The 22,030-nt window shown below is 35.8% G+C and overlaps 2 protein-coding genes and 1 non-coding gene across 4 annotated transcripts in view; all 3 read right to left on the reverse strand.

Moving 5' to 3' along the window:
* The window catches only part of LOC129748807 (insulin-like growth factor-binding protein complex acid labile subunit), a 131,635-nt gene extending 114,856 nt beyond the window's left edge, over positions 1-16,779 (reverse strand). For both annotated transcript variants that reach the window (XM_055743559.1, XM_055743558.1), the window contains exon 1: positions 15,910-16,779. The gene's annotated coding sequence lies outside the window, so the exon portion shown is untranslated. The remainder of the gene's footprint in view (positions 1-15,909) is intronic.
* The window catches only part of LOC129743049 (uncharacterized), a 41,152-nt gene that overhangs the window by 15,115 nt on the left and 4,007 nt on the right, over positions 1-22,030 (reverse strand). The window lies entirely within an intron of this gene.
* Trnap-ugg (transfer RNA proline (anticodon UGG)) lies at positions 14,793-14,864 on the reverse strand. The gene has a single exon. It is a non-coding gene; the product is annotated as a tRNA-Pro (tRNA).

Below are 22,030 nucleotides of genomic sequence, written 5' to 3' on the forward strand. Positions count from 1 at the left end.
GTTTCAGAGATATTGCAGTTTGAATGAAAAAAGTCCAAAAAGTCAGATTTTCGTAGAATTACTGTTTCTCAGGCTACACAAACTCCAGAAAGCTCAAATTTTGTGATATAATAGTGTGATAGTTGATCTATCTAACGCAAAAAAAAATATGATCAAAAAATATCTTCATAGTTAAAAGTTATTGAAGTTCAAAGTCGAAGTGACAGTGCGCGTGTTTCCAATTTCTATACAATTATGAACGGTACTGTATATCGCAGCAGATGTGCCAGCAACATTTTCAACTGAGAAAGATGGTAATGTGTCTTTTGAGATTTATCTTTGTCGAAAATAAATCATCACAAACATAATTTCACTGGGTGGTATTCAAGATTACAAAAAAGGAAATCGCAGAGATTTGATGAATTTCAAACACGTACCAAAACTACCATTTATTTTCACATTATTCAGCCTAGTTTTTTTCGCCACGCTTTATGAAAAGGTTATAAAATTTGCAACAGGAAATGACCCATATTGATTAAGTTTGATGCAGATTTCTATGAAATTCAAGTCAAAATTTTCACAAAAACTGTCACCAAACTTTCGGGTTAAATCACATAACTGCAGCATGTTTTAACCTTAACACATTGAGGACCGCAAAAAATATATTTAAGTCAAAAAACACCGAAATTAAGTATTCTCTATCTCAAAACCTAAACCAAATTTTACCAATTTAGGATCTAGCAAGTAGCATATTAGCATATTAGCATGTTAGAACAGTTTATTTTTCGGCAAATTGATCAAAACCACTCTCAGCTTTTCATTTTCCTTCATTTAGTAGCTTCCTTTATAAAAATCAGCCGACACACCATGTTATGCAATAATAAATGCAAGGTAGTTTTGATTTCTCATTGAATATTTTCATGAAATAAAAAATCATTTGTTTTAAAATAGTCCAAAATTCTATAGAAATCGCAATTCAAGGTTCATGCCTGAAATATTGCACCTCGCGTAACTTTTGATCTCATCGATAGAAGTTTTCGAAAACTTCAGACATGCTAGTTTCATATTTCAACAATCACTGTGCAAAATTTCAATGAAAAATGTTGCGTAGTTTCAGAGATATTGCAGTTTGAATGAGAAAAGTCCTAAAAGTCCGATTTTCGTAAAATTACTGTTTCTCAGGCCACACAAACTCGAGAAAGCTCAAATTTTGTGTGATAATAGTGTAGTAATTAATCTATATAACGCAAAAGAATTGATCAAAAACTATCATCAGAGTAAAAAGTTATGGAAGTTCAAAGTCGAAGTGACAGTGCGCTTGCTTCCATTTTCTATACAATTATGAACGGTACTGTATAGTAGAACTATCCTTGGATTAGTATCGATCGTTTTCAGGGATGTGCGTCTTCGAAAGAAGGAAGTAATTTTCGTCGTCCAAAACAAAACATTTTTCGGGATATTTTTTTATCATCCAGCGGCATTGGGATTTGGGATCCCGTTGGCTCAGTAATCCTTGTTGTTGAAGGCATGAGAAAGAGAACGAAGTCCATTTGCGTCCATAATATTCGCTGGTCTGCCACTACTTTGCTTGCGCGTTGGGAATTTTAGGATATAATAAACAGTGGAAGCGGCAAAATTTTCACTTTTTCAAATCTTGTACTGTATACTTTTAGCCGAGATTTTGGCGCAGTTCGTGCTCGCAAAGTGCTCGCGAAATGCTTCTTTTTTCGACGGCATTTTGAGCAAAACTGGGCAAACTTCAACAAAACAAAAAATACTGGCGAATAGAGGAGAAGAAAAGCTAACACATACACATACTCATTTTTTTCTAAGCTCGTTAATGTTTGAGTATCGGAGCCTCAAAATAATTCCAAAATTTAAGTTGCCACCAGTTATTAAATTAAAAAAATACATATTTTTATACGCAACGTATAGCTTCTAACAGCTTTCTTGGACACTCAGTGAACTTTTTCAAGCATACCGTAGCTGATCTGAATGTTATTTTTCGATAGCATGTTTTTCTTAGACTTTAAATAATGGAAAACTTAAGTGTTGTAGTTGAATATTGTCTGAAAAACATATTTCAGTTACATTACGAAATTTCCAAATCTATAAATTTTGTAAAAATCGTTTGAGAAACAAGAAAGATACAGTGGTTTTAGTCATGAGTGTCAAATGGACACTATAGAAACTCTATAGGGAAATATTTCTGGAACGAATGGGGGTTGAAAAAAGCATTTGGCTTTGGAAGAATGTTATGCGTTCTTAAAGAGTATAGCTGAAGGGTAGCGAATAACAAGGGGAGCTTTAAGATGTTTATCAAGCATCTATTCTGAAGCCTTTGAAGGTTCTGTAAGTGGGACAAAGAGGCTCTTCCCCATATCATAATAAGGTAGTTCAATTGAGAGTGAATAAATGCAAAATAAAATTTGAAGAGAACATGTTGCGGAACAAAATTTCTCAGTTTCCAAAGAACACCGCAAAGAGGAGTTATTTTTTTTCCAAGTGTTCAATGGGACGATTCCATAAGAGAGTTTCATCTAAGTAAATTCCCAAGTATTTGAAACAACTAACTCTCTCATTAGTATTTCCATTCATAGCTGGGTCATTTGTACGAGGAAGCTTTGTATTTGGTTTTAGTATAATTTAGTGAAAGTAGGTTTGAATTGAAATATTTTGAAAGCAGTTTTAGGTTATCTTCAATGTGCTGAATTATCATACCAGGTGATGTTTCTGAATAAAAAATTGCTGTATCATCGGCAAATAAACGTGCTGTGCCTTTAAGTTGAAGGTTACATAAATCATTGACATATAAAAAGGAAAAGTAATGGCCCGATATGGCCTTGTGGTTTACCGATATCAATATTTCTTAATTCACTTTTTGTGTTTTCAATGGCCACAAACTGCATGCGACTTTCTAAGTAGCTACGAAGGATATTATTTGATGTTCCTCTTATCCCGTATTTATGCAATTTGGACAATAATATGTCATGATTTAGAGTGTCGAAGGCTTTTTTGAGATCCAAAAATAATGCCCCAACAATATTTTTGACTCTATTTCACATATGATGGAGTCAACTAATTCTGAGATGGCAATTTGAGTGCTCGAACCTGATCTAAATCCATATTGCAGTTTATAGAGTATATTGTTCTGATTTAGAAAGTCTACAATTCTATTAACCATAAGCTTCTCGAACACTTTACTAAAAACGCTTAAGATCGAGATAGGACGATAGTTATTGACGTCAAGCGAATCGCCAGCCTTAAAAACAGGGATAACTTTCGCAATTTTTAGACAGTTCGGGAAAACTCCTGACTCCAAAATTCGATGAAAATATTCTGTAAGTATGTACGAAAATGTTTCATGGTTATTTTCCAAGACATTAACAGGGAAACCATCTGGTCCACGACCCTTTTTTATTTTTAAGTGAAAAAATAACTAGTTGAACCTCGTTTACACTAGCGGGCCATTAGAAGATTGTATTTTTCTACCTGTTCGATTTGAGACAAATGATCATTTTCAGTATTAATTGGAATCTTTTCAGCCAGGTTCTTTCCAATTGTGGAAAAGTGTTTGTTAAATTTCTCACAAATCTGTTTACTATTGGTTATAACACCTCTTTCATCTGAAAGGTTAATAGAGGAAGATGTTTTAGATTTACCTATTTAAGAGCGTATTTATGTTCCTCCAGAGCTTAGAATGTGGTGAATTATTCAAAAAGCGCTTTTATTAAGTATTCGAGTAGAAATTTTCACAAAGCGATTGTAAGTTGATGTGATTTCTTGTAGGCCTTCATCAACATTTTCTGGTAGTTGAATACTGTTTAAATAATTCACAAATAAGCTGTTTAGTTTAGCGTTGTCAACTATCTCAAGTATATCTGCCAGCACTCTACATTCAGCCCTTCCAACCTGCAAAACCCCTCTCCATCTTCAGATTCTATTAACAAACCCATTAAGAGACTTCCCAAGATCACATTGATATCAATCTTAAAGCTACTTACTGCTCCTCTTCCCAGATCTCTAGCGAGCGGTGTAATTTGACCCGTTTATCTCCTTCCCCCAAACCGAACCAAGATAACAAAAAAAATCAACCCCTCAGAAGTCAATCAAATGCCGCAAAACAAACGCTCCTAGCCGAGCCCATCCAGGACAAATTTATGAGCCAAAAATAAATGTGCAGAGGCAACGTGGCAGCATCCGGATGATTCCCACATGCCGTGTCATGACATCGAAATTTATCAACATAAAATTTAATTTCCCTCCTCCTTTCTGCGAATGGTTCCAACTCGAAAAAGTTATGAGATGTGTGCTGCCAGGGGATAGGGTAGTATGTGTTGACATCACAAGACACAAACCGATTGACTGTTGAAATTTTTTTTCAGGCCCGTTTCAACCCTCCTCAGCAAAGGTTTTTCCCCGGGATGGGGCAAAAATGGAAAACGAAAAACACCCCGCATGATGATGGCTTCATTTTGCGCAAAAAACGGAGAGTATTCCTTCAGATCTCATAAATCGAATTTGCCAGACACGACCCCAACTGAGGGGGGAGGGACCCAACTTTGGGTGGCGTAAAGGGGCTGGAGTGTATATTGATTCAAATCGGCATGTTTCCGGTCCCATTGCTTCCTACTTTTTGGGGAAGCGTATGCAAAATCTTGTTACGTTTAACCTCCCAACTCAATCAAACAGCAAGGATATGGAGGCGGCTGCTGGGCGTCGTCACTGATAAATCTTTCAAGAATCCCCTCGCCCACCACTCCGAACAGCCCCCATCAGTCGAAAATAGCATCCCGGTTGAGATTTCACTGATACCCCCGGATTTCAGCAGTCACGTCCCATTGCTTTATCACTTGGATCAAGATCAAACCATCCTTCACTGGCCCCGGTTTTCATCCGGCCGGCAGCACAGAGTCAACAATATGGAATCCGGAAAGCCTCTGAAAAGCTGCACATCGGAAAAACAGTACACGAGCCAACTGGGAAACATCCAGCAGAGAAGGAGACTCCCTGAATATCAGTCAATAAAATTTCCACAAATCTCAATATCAATGTCGTCGGCGTCGGCATTTTTGCGACCCATATTCCCCAAAACCAGCCGCTAAACCTTCCAATTCCCCCCGGAAGATCTTTGCATTCGAGCGTAGAATAAATGCGCCCACAAAATCAACAGCAAAAGATTGGCGAAAAACAGACGTCTTCAGCCTGTCAGATAAAACGTCTTGGTATGCGGGGTCGATGATCTGATCTCTCTTAGTAGAGCTAGCTACTACAAAGACACACACACACAAAGATACCCAATCCCAAAATCTAGAATTCAAATTTCGAGGCGTGTGACAGAGGGAAACCAATTTTCGCCAGTTTATCTTTGGGTTCCACCACGTGGCTCTGAGAACCGGAAGACGACCGACAACGGTTCTGAATCTATTGGACTGGAAAACAGAAACCATACGTTTTCTTTTTCGATTTTGCGGTAAATGGTTTTTATTTCCGGAGAAAATGGCTAAAATTGCTTCACCGTGGATCGTTGGAAGTTGGTTTTCCAGTCGATGACCGATTATCGAAGATTGCTGCACGACGCCCCCGGATACTATTGTTAAGGTCTATCAGTAATGGTAGGTTTACTGGAAAGTGACGAAGCCGGAAGCGTAATACTTCATTTGAATATGGCTTTCCAAGTACATTGCCCTTTGAGTCTATCTTTAACCAACAGCGAAACTCTTAAGGCGAAGGATCTGTATGAAAAAAGCGAACTCTTGATTTTTTTGTATGGATTCTAAACAAATAAGCTATAAATCTCATAGCACAGTCTACTTACATTTCTAACAATTCGTGTATGTCTGAAATATGAAAATTTGAGAAAAATACTCTGATAAGGTAGGTGAAATATAAGCATTAACAGGAAGTTTTAGTGAAACAGTCTTAATGCTTGTTAACTTTACATAGTAGCTCTATATGTGCATATCGTGCTATAATTGGTTCAAGTTTTTTTATAGCTTCTATGCATTGATTATAATCAATGTATATAAAAATTAATTTCTATCTGTCTGTCTGTCTGTCTGTTCCCTATGGACTCTAAAAATACAGAACCGATTTACGTGAAACTTGACAGGTGGGAGTATTGGAGGCCGGGAAAGGTTCGGATTGTGGTTTGAGACCCCTCCCTCTAACAGGGAGGGGAGAGAGGGCCTCCCAAACAAAAGACAAATGTTTGCATAATTCGAGTACCGATCAAGCAAATGGTACCAAATTTGACATGGGAGGGTATTTGGACACAAAAAATATTTTTATAAATATTTGAGACCCCTCCCGCTTTCCAGTAGGGAGATATAGAGGGGGAAGGGGGCTTCTTTTATAAATTTTTACATAACTCAAAAACTGATTAAGCAAATGGAACCAAATTTGGCATGGGATGGTATTTGGATACGGAAAATATTCCTATGATTATTTGTGACCCCCCTCCCCTTCCCTCTTTCCAATAGAATGATATAGAGGGGGAAGGGGATCTCTTTTATAATTTTTTAATGAACTGGCAAAATAATCAAATTTGGCATGGAAGGGTTTTTGGAAACGAGACATGTTCTAATGAAGGAATTTTCATACAATTTTTACTGTATAACTTGAGAGCTACAACAGCAAATGGAACCAAATTTGGCATGGAACGATATTTGGGTACGAGAAATGCTTCTATGAATATTTGGTATCCTCACTTCTTCAAAGAGGTGGGGGAAAAAGGGGTAGGACGGGTCTCCCTTACAATTTTCAGTATAACTGGAAAACTGATCGAGCAAATGGAACCATATCAAACATGTGAGGGTTTTTGGATACGAGAAATGTTTCTATGATAAATTGAAGCCCCACTCTTTCTTCAGCGGAACGATATAAAGGGGAAAACGGGGGCTTCCAAGAATTAATCAAGCAAATGAATCCAAATTAGGCATCAGAAAGTATTTGAGTACGAAAAATACTTCTATGAATATTAAGTTCTCACCTCTCCATTCAATGAGGAGAACGGAAGGGAGGGGGCAATGTGGGGAATGGGAGATGGAATTCATGTAACACATTTGATTATCACTTAAATCATACAACTTATTATTCTTATTAATTTAGGCGTTGTTATTGTTGAAAGACCAATTCAAAATGTTTGCCTATATAAACCACTTTATTGGAAGCGCATAAATTTTTGCGTCATGGTCGAAGCGCAGATTGCTTTGATCTTCCATTTCCTGAAGAAATTCTTTTCGAGAAAAAATGACTAGACGATTGTCATCAAAGAAAAAAGTTAAGATTTTTCCAAGTATCTAAGTATCTAATATTTTACCTAATAGATAATTAGAAAAAAGTGTGCATGTAAAATTGAATAAACACTAACAATAAGTAACAGCATATAAGAAAGCACGAGTTCTTTTCTAAATTATGTCAATCTGTAAAACTTCTGGAAAACGCTTAAAAACAAAAAAAAATCCTTATTTTACGATTTTCTAGCGGACTGACGGACGGCCTTAAATGTACTAAAAATCTAATAAATTAAAAATTCGTCTGGAGTTCTGGTAACTGTATTCTAACTGTTTTTTTTTCTGTGCTAGAGAAATAATTCTCACTATTAATATATAACCAACTCACATTCTGTTATTATTATTATTATTAATATTCATTAAAGACCCTTTAACAATTGTCATTCGGGTCAAGTTCTGTTCAATGGGAGGAATACTTTTAGAAGCAGCAGTTCTCGTGAAGAGCGAATATTAATAAATTAGTTTTTAAACAGTTGACATTTCTTCCTTTTTGTTTTGATTATTCTGCTTGTACCTTTTCACAAATTAATCAGGATAAATTCTGAAAAATCAAATGATTTCATTATAAAAAGTATCATTTTTTATGCTTTTCTGTACAATAAAACTGACTTCGAAAGAGTGCTTTTTACTCACTGAGAGTGGTGAAAGAGTTGAAGTTTGTGCCCAACGAACAGCGGCGCTAATGAGCTGTATATTTTACACTATCTTTTATAAAATTCTTTCCAAAAAAGGTTACTCCACACTTGCCTCCAAAAATTGTAATCTTCAAAAGGGCCTATGCCCAAGTAACACAGATTATGCCAACTAGCATTAGGAAGTTTTATTATGGTTTAATTATGGCATTTTTTTGTGCAGCTCGTTTTATGACGGTTTTATTATGGTCATGCAGAATGCTTATATTTTTTTTCGACCATATGTTTGCAGATGGTTTTGAAAACGCTAATAAAACTTTTATTAAACATACTATTTTAGTTATTTTGAAAGAGTTATGAATGCTTTTTTAAAACTATAATAAAACACAAACTTAGAAGTTTGCTCCAAGCTTTCTTTTGCATGTTTTATAATAGCACTCAGTGCCTGATTATTAAACCGCCATAAAACTTAGTGACAGTTCTCGATCAAAATGTCAAAACAGGACACGCTCAGATTAGATAGCACATATTTGAATTGGAACTCCCATTTTTACACATTTTTGGTAAGTTATGCGTGTTGGTTTTGAGTTTAAATTAAAAAAATACATCTTTGAAAACTTGAAATCACCGAAAGTGTTATGAATATCTTTACAATATGAGTATTGAGTGAAAGGGCCCAAATAGTAGGAAAAAAAAGCTTGACGCCATCATTAATTCAAGATGGCGGCTTCCTCTTTTATTTTCAAAGCTGAAAATTACTGAAAATATCGTGAAACCTTCACAATATGGTTATCAGGTGAAAGTAATAAACGAGTAGAAGTCAAATTTCGTTGCCCGTCGCCATCTTAAATCCAAGATGGCGGCTACCACTCAACTTAAAAATACTGTAAATGACTGAAAATCGCATAAAACCTATATTATAGGGGTATAAGTTAAAAGAAATCAACCGGTAGAAGTTGAATTACGCTATCTTACGCCATCTTGAAATCCAAGATGGCGGCTTCCGCTAAACTTTAAAATGTAGTGAATGACTTAAAATGACATGAAACCCAAATCGGTAGTGGGTGAAGGGGTTTACGAGTAGAAGTCGAATATTGCTATCTTACGCCATCTTGAAATCCAAGATGGCAGCTTTCTATAAACTTAAAAAATGCTCTAAATCATTGAATATCGCATGAAACCTCCAAAATATGGATATTTGTCAATTGGGATAAGCTATAAAAAGTTTATTTTTGCATTCTGACGCAATCTTGAAATCCAGGATGGTGGCTTCAGCTGAACTTAAAAATACTGTAAATGAATGAAAATAGCATGAAACTCCCAAATATATTGTATTGGGTGCTAAGGCTAAATGATAGAAGTCAAATATCTCTTTTCGCGTTTCTCTAAAAATCTGTAAGTGACTGAAAATCCCACAAAAACTACCACAATACAGACCCCATTCGTTTTTGGCAACATTCGATTTTGGAAACATCGAATTTGGCACATGTGCCAAAATCAGACGGTTAACAGAAACAACATAACCTTATAGTTTTCGCTAGAATAAGACCAATAAAATTTAGACATAATAGCATGATAGGAATAAAAGAATTACAAAAATGGCAAAAAAAATCAAAAACTATAAACAAAACCCCCTTCACCCGATACCCATTTTGTTGGGGTTTCATGCTATTTCAAGTCATTTACACCATTTTAAAGTTCAGCGGAAGCCGCCATCTTGGATTTCAAGATGGCGTCAAACATCGAAATTTGACTTCAACTCATGATTTATTCCACGGGTCATTCAAAACCAATCCCTTTTCATTCAAAAAGTCTGTCCTCATTTACTGTACTAACGATTAACAACTCAGAAATGAGGAACTCAACCTTAGCGTGCAATTGGTTGGCTTGCGAGAGAAACGTCAAATCGTAGCTTTTTTTGGGGCCATCATTAAACCATAATAAAACTATGAATTGACTCACGCCATGTTGGTTGCAAAATCGAAGGGCACAAAATGACGCCATGTTGATGGATTCACAATGCAAGCATTGGAAAAAAATTTTTCAGGCCTTTTTCCATCAATTCCATCATGATTGACCATCAGATTTGACGAGGCGCATTTATTTTAAGATACTATTTCATATACATTTTACCTAAAATCTTGACTGGCAGTAGAAAAGAAGCTCAATATATGGTTAAAATATTGGTTTTTTCAGCTATTAATTTTACCAGATCATATCTGAATAATGCAATCATCATTCATCAACCATTATGGTTGCTGGAAAAAATAAAAAAAAAACTCCGAGAACTGACAGAACCGAAAAAAAAAAAATTTCTAACATGTTTTATAATAGCTTTTTAAAAGCTTTGGTGACCAAAATTGATGACCAACAATTATACGTCTTGATGACGTTTCTAGGGTAGGGCCAAATAGCCTGATTTTGGCTTTATTAGAGTCCAGGTGATGTTATAGAATGCGCTTTAGCTTTTTTATGAAGATTAATGCGATAGTCCAAACGATATTTTGCCGACCATAATAAAGCTAAAATTGTTACTTGGGTGGTCACCTCAGGAAAAATATAATTAAAATAATCACTCTTCTGATAACATTGACAATTATTCGCGGCAACATCGATAACATCGACAAATTTCTTAGTTCAAACTCTTTAAGCAAATGCGTTACATTAAAAGGTATCCATCTGAAAATCATAATGAAGTTGTGAAAGGTTTGGCATTCCCATTTAAGCTTCCTTTACGGTTAAAAAAGGATATTTAGTGGGTAAGAGTCATACCTGGATTACTATTTCGGCTGTACTTCCAAAAGAACTGAACCTGAACTGAATTTCCATAAACTATACCATTCTGGAATTGTCTTCATGTCCACTATCTATTTATGAAGAAGAAAAAATTCTTATGATTTTGATGGCGTCTAAAAATTGAGTCAAAAGACAAAATGGCCGAAAAAAGATGGCGTTTTTTAAAAAGAACTATCCTGGTTCGAATAATGAAATTTTTTCATGACAGCTAAATTTAAACTGGTTTAAACATTCAATTTAAGTAAAAAAAGGTTATTGGTTTCCAAAACCAAATGCCATAAATAGACATTTAAGAAAAACTGAAACCATTGATTCTTAACTTGAAAACCTTAGTTTTTTACTGAATAATCAGCTGATATTCATAAAACTGATAAAATAAATTATTCATTTTGTAAAGACATTTAAAAAAATATCAAAATTTCATATTTCTTGTGATTTTTTATCACATTTGGAAGCGCGAAAAACACACAATATACGATTTCCGGAGCACGCCGTGCCTTATTTCAACGGAAAATCGACCAAATACGCAGATTTCGTATTCTTGAGGTATTAAAAGGGTCGTTTTACATTTCTGATAATATTATTTGATAAATTTAATTTAAAGTTTTAGAATAGTTGTTCGCGGTGTAACAAAAAGCGTGAAGCAGAAATCGATCTACCTCACATTTGGTCCAGAATATGATGAAATTTTGTAATCCAATACTGAAATTGGTCACCCTTTTATTTTTTTCAAGCTTAGTTTATCACTTTCTATTAGATTAAAATAAAATTAAAAAGAAAGCTTTTTTTCTATCAAAAATCTATGTTTCTTATGAAGTTATACTTTAGGCTCTAGAAAGCTAGAAAAACAATTAAAAATCAGAGAATTGGAATTAAAACGTAAAATAAACAAGCGATGAGAGCGCCCGCGAAATAATATCTCGAATTGGTTTACACTAATATAAGTTAAGGGGCCCCTCCTAGAATTTTCTCGCAAATCAAGATAATTTTTTTAAAAACCTGGCAAAATCTGAGCGGTTGGATTTTTTCAACACAGAATTCGTGCCAATTAAAGCAGAACCCAGTGACTGTATAAAAAGTAAGAAAAAACACTTAAAATGTTAATTATCTTGTCGAAACAACTCACCAGCTCGTTTAATAAAATAGTTTTTCAAACTCCAAACGAAAATCCGTTTAGATAAAACTAGCCCAAAAAAATTGAGTCCGTTTTGATTTTTCTGTTCGTTTTTTTTTTTAATCTGTGAATAAATCTTTCAAATACGGACATGATTTTACAGTTTTATAGAAACCGGGCTACCCCGTTGCTTGATCAACTACAGAAAAAGTATAACGTATAAAACATTACGTACCTACATACTTTTTGCATTAAGTACACAGATATATCGCATTTACTTAAGCTTCAACAATTTTTGTGAGGAATTATATAAATATGCCATCCGGGTATCTCAGAAATGTAAAATAAAATAAACGGGAAGAGAAACATTGAAAATCATTTAGAATTTTGAGTTTTCTCGAGAATGTGCTATTCGTACCGGGCTATTAAGAATCAATTAATCGATCATTTAAGAAATTCTCGTTGGTTTAAACTATGGTTGCCAGATTTTTTTTTCAGCGCGTATCCGGGCCGGTCAAACCAGGCAATTTTTTACAAAATCCTGGCAAAATCCGGGCATTTGATTTCAAAAGTGCAACCATAAATCCTGACAATATCCGGGCAAATTTTCAAAAAACCCGGAAATTACACTACAAAAAATCAAGAAAAAATTTTTAAAAAAATTTTTTTTCGTCTAACTTTTTCGACAGATATTGAATCGTGATTAAGACTTTCATAATTATTTTTATAAAACTTGCTCAAAAAATTTCGTTTCGGAGGCGTTTGTTGTTCTTTCTTTGTTTGATTTGCCAAATAAAGTGAATAAATCCGGGCAAAATTCGGGCTTTTTTCAATAAAATCCGGGCAACCGAGCCGGACTGGACTGTTCTCAAATTTTATATTAAATAAAATTGATAAAATAAATTATTTATTTTGTAAAGACATTAAAATCAATGAAAAATTCAAAATTTCATATTTTTTGAGATTTTTTATCAAATTTGGAACCGCGAAAAACACACAATATACGATTTCCGGAGCACGCCGTGCCTTTTCAAAACGGCAAATCTACCAAATACGCAAAATTCGTGAACTTGAGGTATTCAAAGGATCGTTTTACATTTCTGATAATATTATTTGATAAATTTAATTTAAAGTTTTAGAATAGTTGTTCGCAGTGTAACGAAAAGCGTAATTTTGTATTAAATATTCGGGCAAAGCCGGATATTACCGGGCAATCTGGCAACCTTAGTTTAAACACCCTACACCCTTTTTCCAAAAATCAATTTAAAAAACAAAATTGAAATCCAACAAGAATTGCTGAAATAGGATCAATCCGCAATACTGAGTTTCTATGTTAATTTTTCATACAAGTTTCTTCTTTAGAATTGAAATTCAAATTGTAGCTTTTCGAATTTATTTCACCGAAGTTTCATGCTGTTGGGTTTGAGGTACTTCTGTTTTGAAATTATTCTCTACTGATGTAAATATCCAAAATTCATCATTTCATTTTCCAATTGACCTGTCTCAAATTATATTCATCATTAAAATATTCTCATGGCTGAATTGCGAGTTTTTATGAGTTATTCTTTACTAATGGAGATTTCCTCCTGTGTTGATTTTTGCAGTTTCATGGTTTTCTGATTTTCAAAACTCGAGATCTTTGTTGAGGGTACTGAACTGTTTGAAAGATATGAAATTTAAAAAAAAAATTAATATGAATTTAAAACAAAAATTCTTGCTTTGGCTCTGATTGTAACTTTGATTCTCTATTTAATATTTAAATTTTATTTGTAATTTGTTTCCCAATCTTTATTTGAATTATGACTTAGATTCGAAAAACTGAAATTTGGATCTGATTAAAATTTAATTCCGGCTTTGAATTTAACTCTATTATTCTTTGATTCTCTTGAACTCGATGAAGCACACACAATGCGACCAATGGTAAAAGCAAAACCTGATATGTAATATCAGGTTTTTTTTTATTAATCTCAGAATTTTTCTTAAACAGAGAGTTTAAGTGGGTGATTGAGTTATTAAACAATTTGTGAAACGGATTTTGCATTTGAAAAAATACTGAGCTCATTTCCATTTCTTTTGTATGTTTAGAATATATTCTATGGGATGGCATATGCAAAAAAAAAATCGATACATAGGAGCCCGCAAGAAAAACTGCCCGGGCCACATGGCTTAATCCGGCTCTGTCTGTAAAACTAAGCACTTTGAATCTATCTGAAATCATATCAATCAAAATTTTTTCAATACGACTTCAGTAAAACGAGCTATTCTAAATTTGTGGCAAACATCCATTTTAAGGGACTTTTTTATTCAAGGTCGGTTTCTGAAGACCACAAAAAACAAATAAAAAATTATTAAAGAGCATCCGATAGCATAAATTTGAAGAATTTTAAAATGGTACAATTTACACTCGAAACAGTAATGCGGACTGTATGACTGTAACCGGCTAATTTTCCTTTTTTGTTGGGTGACTCTGGCAACCCTTTTCAAAAATCTAAAAATAAAAATTGTAGAGCTCTTTATTTTCGGTAAAGTCAGAAAATTTCATGTATCTAACATTAACTTTTCCTGAGATTTCAAAATATCAAGAAAGTAAATATAGACTCTAACCGCAAAGTTAAGTTAAATCTATTCTGATACCAACCCTTTTTACGTAGTTTTGTATTAAAAAAAACATTTATTATGTTTTACATCTGAACCTAAATTACATATGTGACAAATGTTGACTAAAATATTTAAATGATGTCAGAATGTATAGAAAGATCTAGGGCTGTTGTTGAATAATTTTACTTATCAAATTAATAAAATTCATAAAATATTTAGCTTTATTTTATGTTGAAAGTTATCTTCTATTCAAGGTGCAGAATCAAAAACAAGCAGCAGCAGATCAAAGGCGGTTCAATCAAATGAAAACCCATGTTTCATTAATCAATCATAAGCTGAATTAAATTTAAATTTGCCGTTTCCATGTTCTAAAATATTGGGCTCAACCGGGATTTGAACCCGGGACCTCTCGCACCCAAAGCGAGAATCATACCCCTAGACCATTGAGCCGCCCACATGTAATGAATTTTGTTTAAATAAATTTAAAGAAGCTGAAAGCCATTCCATCCTGTAAATGCAAGCTGAATGTCATGCAATGACTGTTTTCTTTTATTTTTAAGAGGAATTTGAACTTTGACTTATGACTTTATTCGAATTGCAATTACATAAAATAATCCCCGCTCGATGTGAATGGAAAACCGTAATTCCATACGTCCACGGTTCACAATTTCATTCCACGCGAAGCTCATATTCTGTTGAAAAATTTCTTCATTACACCCACGACTTTCAGCAAGTTCAGTAGCATTACTTGGGGAAAGGAAAAAAAACAAAAATTAAAACCCACCCCCCGAACGCCCCCAAGACGAATGGCTTGGCAGAGGCGTACACAGAACCCAGCCCACATTCACCGAAACCGAAAGCGAAACCAAAATCATTAAAGGTTCCCCTCCGAAGCCATTGTCCGCGCAAATACCCACCCCACCCACTCTTCATAATGATACTGGGGCTATTCTGGAGTCATTTGGCACTACCTAATATGTATATTTATATCTATGGATGTATGATTTTTACACTGTTTCTGGGGAGTCCCGTGTCGTTATGGCTGAACTGCCCGAGTGTGTGCCATTTTGCTGCCACGCTCAACTAGGATTCAGAAATGTGGAAAGGCTCACTCTGTTGTTTCTTTTTGAGTGGGTGGGTGGGGTTTGGGAGTGATTTTTTGCCCCCATTCGAAGGTTGGTCCTAAGCAAATACCCCACCCAAGTTTTGGCAGTAAAAATGAAGGAAAAAACGGCCTTTCAAGTGCCTATCATCGTCACTTTCGACAGAGAACACTACCCCACCCCTTGGTATTTTTTTGCTCTCGTCTTGGCCACAGGACAATACGCTTGAGATCCCTAGAATAACAACAAGCCCAGAAGTGGCCAAGAAATGGAGACGGAAGAAGAAAAAAATGCGAATCGTAACGTAACGTCATAAATAATTCATGATTTAATGGAGAAATGAAAGGCAAGCATGAGAGGTGGTATTTAAAGAATGTAATAACTGTACCGACCTGATGTTTGTGATGTTTGGCTTTTTCCGTCCGGCTTTTCTTCTGCCCCAAAGCTGGTTGGGAAACTTTTTTTCGGGTTTGGAGCGTTTTTTTGCTGTTTGTCGTCGTTGAAAGTGACCCTTTCGTGTGTTTGGGCACTCCTTCCTTCACATGAAATCCTTTATTTCTTCTTTTTCGACTAGTTTTGGCTTTACATATAACGGGCCTTAAAGATTGGCATACCCATCTGACGTCGTCCCTCGGAGAATGGAGCTTCAACAAGCAGGAATCACGCCCTTTCCTTGAAACGAAGGACTTGGAATGGAATTTTCTTCTCTGCTTACGGATCGAAATCTTCCACTGACGTTAGAAACAGAATAGAATGCTCCGAACGAGCCAAACCAAATTCTTGCCTCACTCGAATTGAATTTTCCACGGAAAATTTGTTCGATCACCGCAAAACCACAACCACCTCGCAATTAAACCTTTCCTAGCGAAGACTATTTGCCACAATTCATGGTATTTGCGCTAGCCATTCGCGGTTCACGCATCGGGAAACCACAGATTATCGACCGCGAGATTCAATAACTTATCACCGCACCAAATTCTTCATCATCATAAACACATACTTTTCACTCGCCTAAAGAATTTTCCTTCTGTGAAGAACCCTCTTTTCGCGAACCACCAAAAAGTAAAATCTTCCCCTACTCCCTTTTTTTTTGGTTGCCTACTTTGATTCCACCCAACTGTTCCCTGAAGCCTGTAGCATCCAGGGTTCGATTCTTCGCACACGCTTTTTTTTTTCCTTCTCCTGCGCCTCCCGATTCAACGCCTGTCTTACGGATCACGAACACGGACTGAGCAGACACGGACACGACCCAGTGTTATGAAACATCCAGCTCCGACTAATCTCCTCTCTCGCCGAAGCATAAATTTCTAGCATCCTTTTGGCCTTCTCCTGGCTCTGAAAGCTAACAGAACCAGACGAAACGTGACCTCGCATACACACTCACATCAGAGCCAGCAGCAGCCTGGAGTCGGGACGAAAAACATGCTCCGGCCCATCAGAAACAGCAGCAGCATAGGACCCAAAATAGCCTTCCCGTCATCACACACGAATACGCATTTCGCCCGCTCTGTTTCGAGCTAGTCTCTCTCCCTTTTGGGTGGTTGAAGTTGAGTCGAGAAAAAAAACAACACCCTTCTTCTGTTTTTGCTCCGAAAAGGAGTTGCACAATCACGCATCGTTCGACCGCCACCGTTAGGTTGGCACAAAACAAGGGATGAATTTCCATTTTCAGTTCTCTCTTTACTTCAATTTTTCTCTTTGGAAATTTTTCGAAGGAAAAAGCGAAGTGAGATCTCTCAACTCACGTGTTCAATTCAACTCACAGTGTTGTTGTGGCTCACCTTAGGCAAAACCTTTTTGGCGGTGTTCGGAGTTTTGGTAAAAACAGAGAGCGAAGGGTGGTTTCGTTAAGTTTTTCCCACCCCGTTTGCGAGAGATCTCTGGAGCAGGACCAAGGTGAAATATTTCAAGCGCCACGTGGTGGTAGTTTTCCGAACCTGTGAACATCAGTTTGTTATATCCCTTTTTGGTTGGTTTCTTGGGTTGGCAAGGATTTTGGTTTTCGAGCAGATTGATGTTGCAGTTGCGTATCCTTGCTGTGAAACACCTTTTAAAAGGTGACATCGTATGAAAACTTTTGTTTTAAAGGATGGATCATCCAAAGGATGAAAATCCCCAAGAAAAATTAATAAGAGAATAAAACTTAAAATTATGTAGGGTAAAATGGGATTAAATGTTCACATTGATAACAGATTTGTGGGAAGACATCAGGCCTCATGGAGAGACGGTCTACGACGGATCAGATCATTGCGGCAAATTCTACAATCAACCAATGAAAAAAACTTTAATATCTAGTGTAAACAAGGCCGACAGGGAGGGGGGGGGGTCGGAGTTTATACCCCCCCCCCCTCCTTGATAGCAAAACGTGTTTAAAATGACAACAAACAAGTAAGAAATTTGGCTCGACCTTGGCTGCATTAACTCTGAAACCACCCTAGGCTTGTGACAAATTATTTTACGACTTTATGTAACGTTCACGAATTGCATCTTATTTCCAATTGTGAATTTCGATTTACTATTTAATTAACATTTTATATTAAAACTCTAAACTTGACATAAAAATTCTACCTCGTCTTTAGAATGCAGTTTTTATTAAGAAGTATAAATAAATGAAATTAATTTGCGGCTTTATCGGTGAGGATTAAAGAGTTGAAATGAAAGACGGATAGAATATCAGAAGAAAATTCTAAGGTGGTGAAAAGAGCGAAGAGCATTTGAAATAGAAGCTTGACCACATACTAAATTCTTTGTTCCACACCAATTAACTGTCATTGTCACATGGCGGTCGAACCATCCATAATTAACTGTATCGAAAAACGTAGTGCTTTCTCTATCGGGTTCTACTTCTTCAATACAGTTAATTGGTGTGGGACAAAGAATTTAGTATGTGGTCAAGCTTCTATTTCAAATGCTCTTCGCTCTTTTCACCACCTTAGAATTTTCTTCTGATATTCTATCCGTCTTTCATTTCAACTCTTTAACCCTCACCGATAAAGCCGCAAATTAATTTCATAAAAAACAAACTCACAGTGATTTCTCTTCTTAGTATAAATAAACAAGAACAGAGTTTAAAATTCAAAATCAAGTTGGACACTATGCAACAGGCGTTTAGCTCTCACGATGGTTCACTGAATTGGCAAAACAAATTTTAAATCTAATATCCTCTACTTTATTATTAAAAATTTTGATTTAATATAAATTGTTTATGCCATTAAAATTGTTGTGCTGATTTAAATATTCTTCAAGAAACCAGTTTCAGCCTCAATTAATATGTTTTCCTTGTTCTTTTCAATGCTCAGCATCACATTTTAAAAAGTTTTTATAAATTACATGAGGCTTAAAAATTTACAATTTTCCGAGGTGCAACAAATTGAAAACGTTATTTTGACTTATTCTGGTGCCCTGAATTTGAATTATGCTTTTTTTAATCAGCTTTTGTTATTGAAGTAACTTTTGAAAAATTGTCAAAATTATTTGAAAGTTCTGCACTTTTTTGACAAAACTTTAATACAAGAACATAACATTTTAAAACAAAAGTTTCAAAACAATTTCAAGTTATTTTGAGTTCTGCGAAACAAAGTCAGAGAAGTTTTCTATTTGTTTATTTTCCCTCACTTAACGAATTTAAAATATAAATCTAATCGTCGTGCCGTTTTCAACAAATTTGTTAAATGAAATCAAGTTTTTTTTTTCAAATTTTAAATAAATTTTTCGAATTTTAAAATCAAACCATTAAACAGTTAAGATATGTTTTTGATTAATTTGCCTATGTTTTTCAATTCTGAATTTTTGGTGTTATTAGAACACAAACCTTGTATATTTTCTTTCCTAATCAAAAATTCCCATTTCAAATCGCGATCAATTGTTTTTCTAATTCAAAACACTACCGGGGAATTTTTCAATCAACCCTTCTCTCGAAAATTAAGAAAGGAGATGTTAATTAAAATGGATAACAAATAATAATTGTTATCAATTTCCAAACAATTAATCATGGTTAACTTTTTACCTGATCTGACATATATTTTAGAATTACATTTTTTTCTAGATCTGTGTTTTGGGAATATTTATTTCCAATTTTTAAACTAAACTGCTTCGAAATTTATCAATGAATTACCAAAAATTCCATTGATTTGAAACTTTGATTGTGGTTTGTTTTGGTTTACTTTATCAATAAAATGTATTATTTTTTTAGCTTGTGTGATAATTATGAGTAAGAAAATGATTAAGGCACAATTTATCCGTGTATTACGATAACCGTGCCGCTATTATGTCTACCTATTTTCTGATTCATATTATTTTAAGCTAAATATAAATTCCGAACCCCAACCTATTTTAAACTTAAAACTAAACACTATCCTAAAATAAGACTAATTATAAAGAGAACGAATCTCTGCGATGGAAGACTGCATCGATTTGCCTCTGAAGTTGGAGATGATTTTGTTAGCTTACTTGTAAGGTTCGGCTAGTCAAATAATTTTGAATAATTTTAGTGAGATATACAGGAAAATCAAATCGAGCTTGGTTGGAGATAGGACCGGTTACCTTGCTATCCTTCGACTCGCTGCCTTGGCCTATCCCAACTACGGCCTGGATTGTCCGTTTGGCTCCGAGTTCCCTCTCAAGCCGCATGCAAATATGGAACAATGGCCGAGTTCCGAAATGGTTTTCTGCATGCACCGTACCGGAATTTTATAAGCTGGATGTTTCCGAGTTTATGCATGCAATTTAAAACACTGGCACTTCTAGATAATTATTAACTTATTTTAATTTCACTTAGCTTAGTTTAGGCATTTAATAAATTTAGGTATAAGCTTTAAAAAGCGATGTGGTTCGACACCAACCAAACGCTATCAGACTCGGGCGGCAACTGGAGATCACGAGCAGGTTGGCTGGGTAACAATAGGTCGTCGTCGGGTGGCTGGTTAGCACTAGCTATCGCTTTTCCTCCCTCCTCAGTCCATCTCACAAAACTATCAAATCCTCACCCATCAATTCCAGGGTTGTGCATTCGCACGGTAAGTATCAAACATCCTCACCCACCCTGAAAATGCAGCATTTTCTGAATCATTCATCAACCCTTTTTTTTTAAACATCAATCATTTTGATAAACCGACATCTCTTTTTACCAATCTGACCAAAGCATACTCATGCTTTTCAACAGAGACCTTTCTCACAGTTATTCAGACATTTCTGACAGTAACCTTCAGACCTTTTATACAGGTTCAAATTCTTCTTTCAGTCAGTTCAGTCAAAACAAAACAAAACTTCATTTCTGACTATCCATCTTACACATTCCGACAGTAAACAGACTCTATCTTTCTGACATTTTCATAATTCTGATGACGACATTTCGTTCGAATCATTCGATTCAGAAATCGGCAGTAAACATATTTTCTCAACTGGACGCTTCACAAATCCCTTTTCTGTTTTAAGTGTGACTACTCTCACAATCTCATCTTCTCCCGGATGAACCTCGTGAATTCTTCCCATTTTCCACTTAAGTGGCGGAAGATGATCTTCGTGGATTACGACCAATCGACCAACATCTATCGACACTGCCGGACGCCAATGCTTTGTTCTTCCTTGTAGTAGATTTAAATATTCCATTTTCCAGCGCTTCCATAAATTCAGAAGATTTTTTTGAACGGATCGAATTGCATCAAGGCGGTTAAAGGGAATATTTACCAGCTCTTCTTCAGGAATCGACTGCAGTGATGAACCAATTAAAAAATGAGCAGGCGTCAATGGTTCGAGATCGTCAGGGTCATCAGACATCCTAGTTAATGGTCTGGAATTCAGGCAGGCTTCTACCTGAACCAGAAGTGTTGTCATGTCTACAATCGAGAGCGTTGTTTCCTTCATGACCTTGAAAAGATGTTGTTTTGCAGACTTAACAGCTGACTCCCATAAGCCACCGAAATGCGGACCACTTGGGGGATTAAAATGCCATTTGATTCCATCATTGGCGCATTCCTTCGAAACCTTCTCTTGGAAATCTTTATTTTGCAAAAGATGCCTGAGATCTTGAAGGTAGTTCTTAGCTCCCACAAAGTTAGTTCCATTATCTGAGAATATTTCTTGGCATTTTCCTCTGCGCCCAAAAAATCTTCTCAGAGCTTGAAGGAATCTTCCTGTCGATAAGTCTGACACTAGCTCTAAATGTACTGCCTTTACCGCCATGCAGACAAAGACAGCGACATAGGCATTTACTGCTACTCTCCTGGGTCCTGGTCTTATAAGAACAGGACCGAAATAATCAATTCCGGTTTTGCAGAATGCTCTCGACGGTGTAACCCGAGCAGGGGGGAGGTCACCCATTTGCTGCTGAACTAACAACGGTTTTGATTTGAAGCATCTGATACACCGATGAACAACAAACCTAATTAAATTTCTTCCACCAAGGGGCCAGTATTTCAGCCTAATTACAGCTAGCATAAGTTGAGGGCCCGCATGCATCAGCTTTTCGTGGTAGTGTTCTATCAGCTTCTGTGTGAAAGGGTGTTTAGCGGGTAG

Source organism: Uranotaenia lowii, chromosome 2 (genome assembly GCF_029784155.1).
Source record: "Uranotaenia lowii strain MFRU-FL chromosome 2, ASM2978415v1, whole genome shotgun sequence".
NCBI lineage: Eukaryota > Metazoa > Arthropoda > Insecta > Diptera > Culicidae > Uranotaenia > Uranotaenia lowii.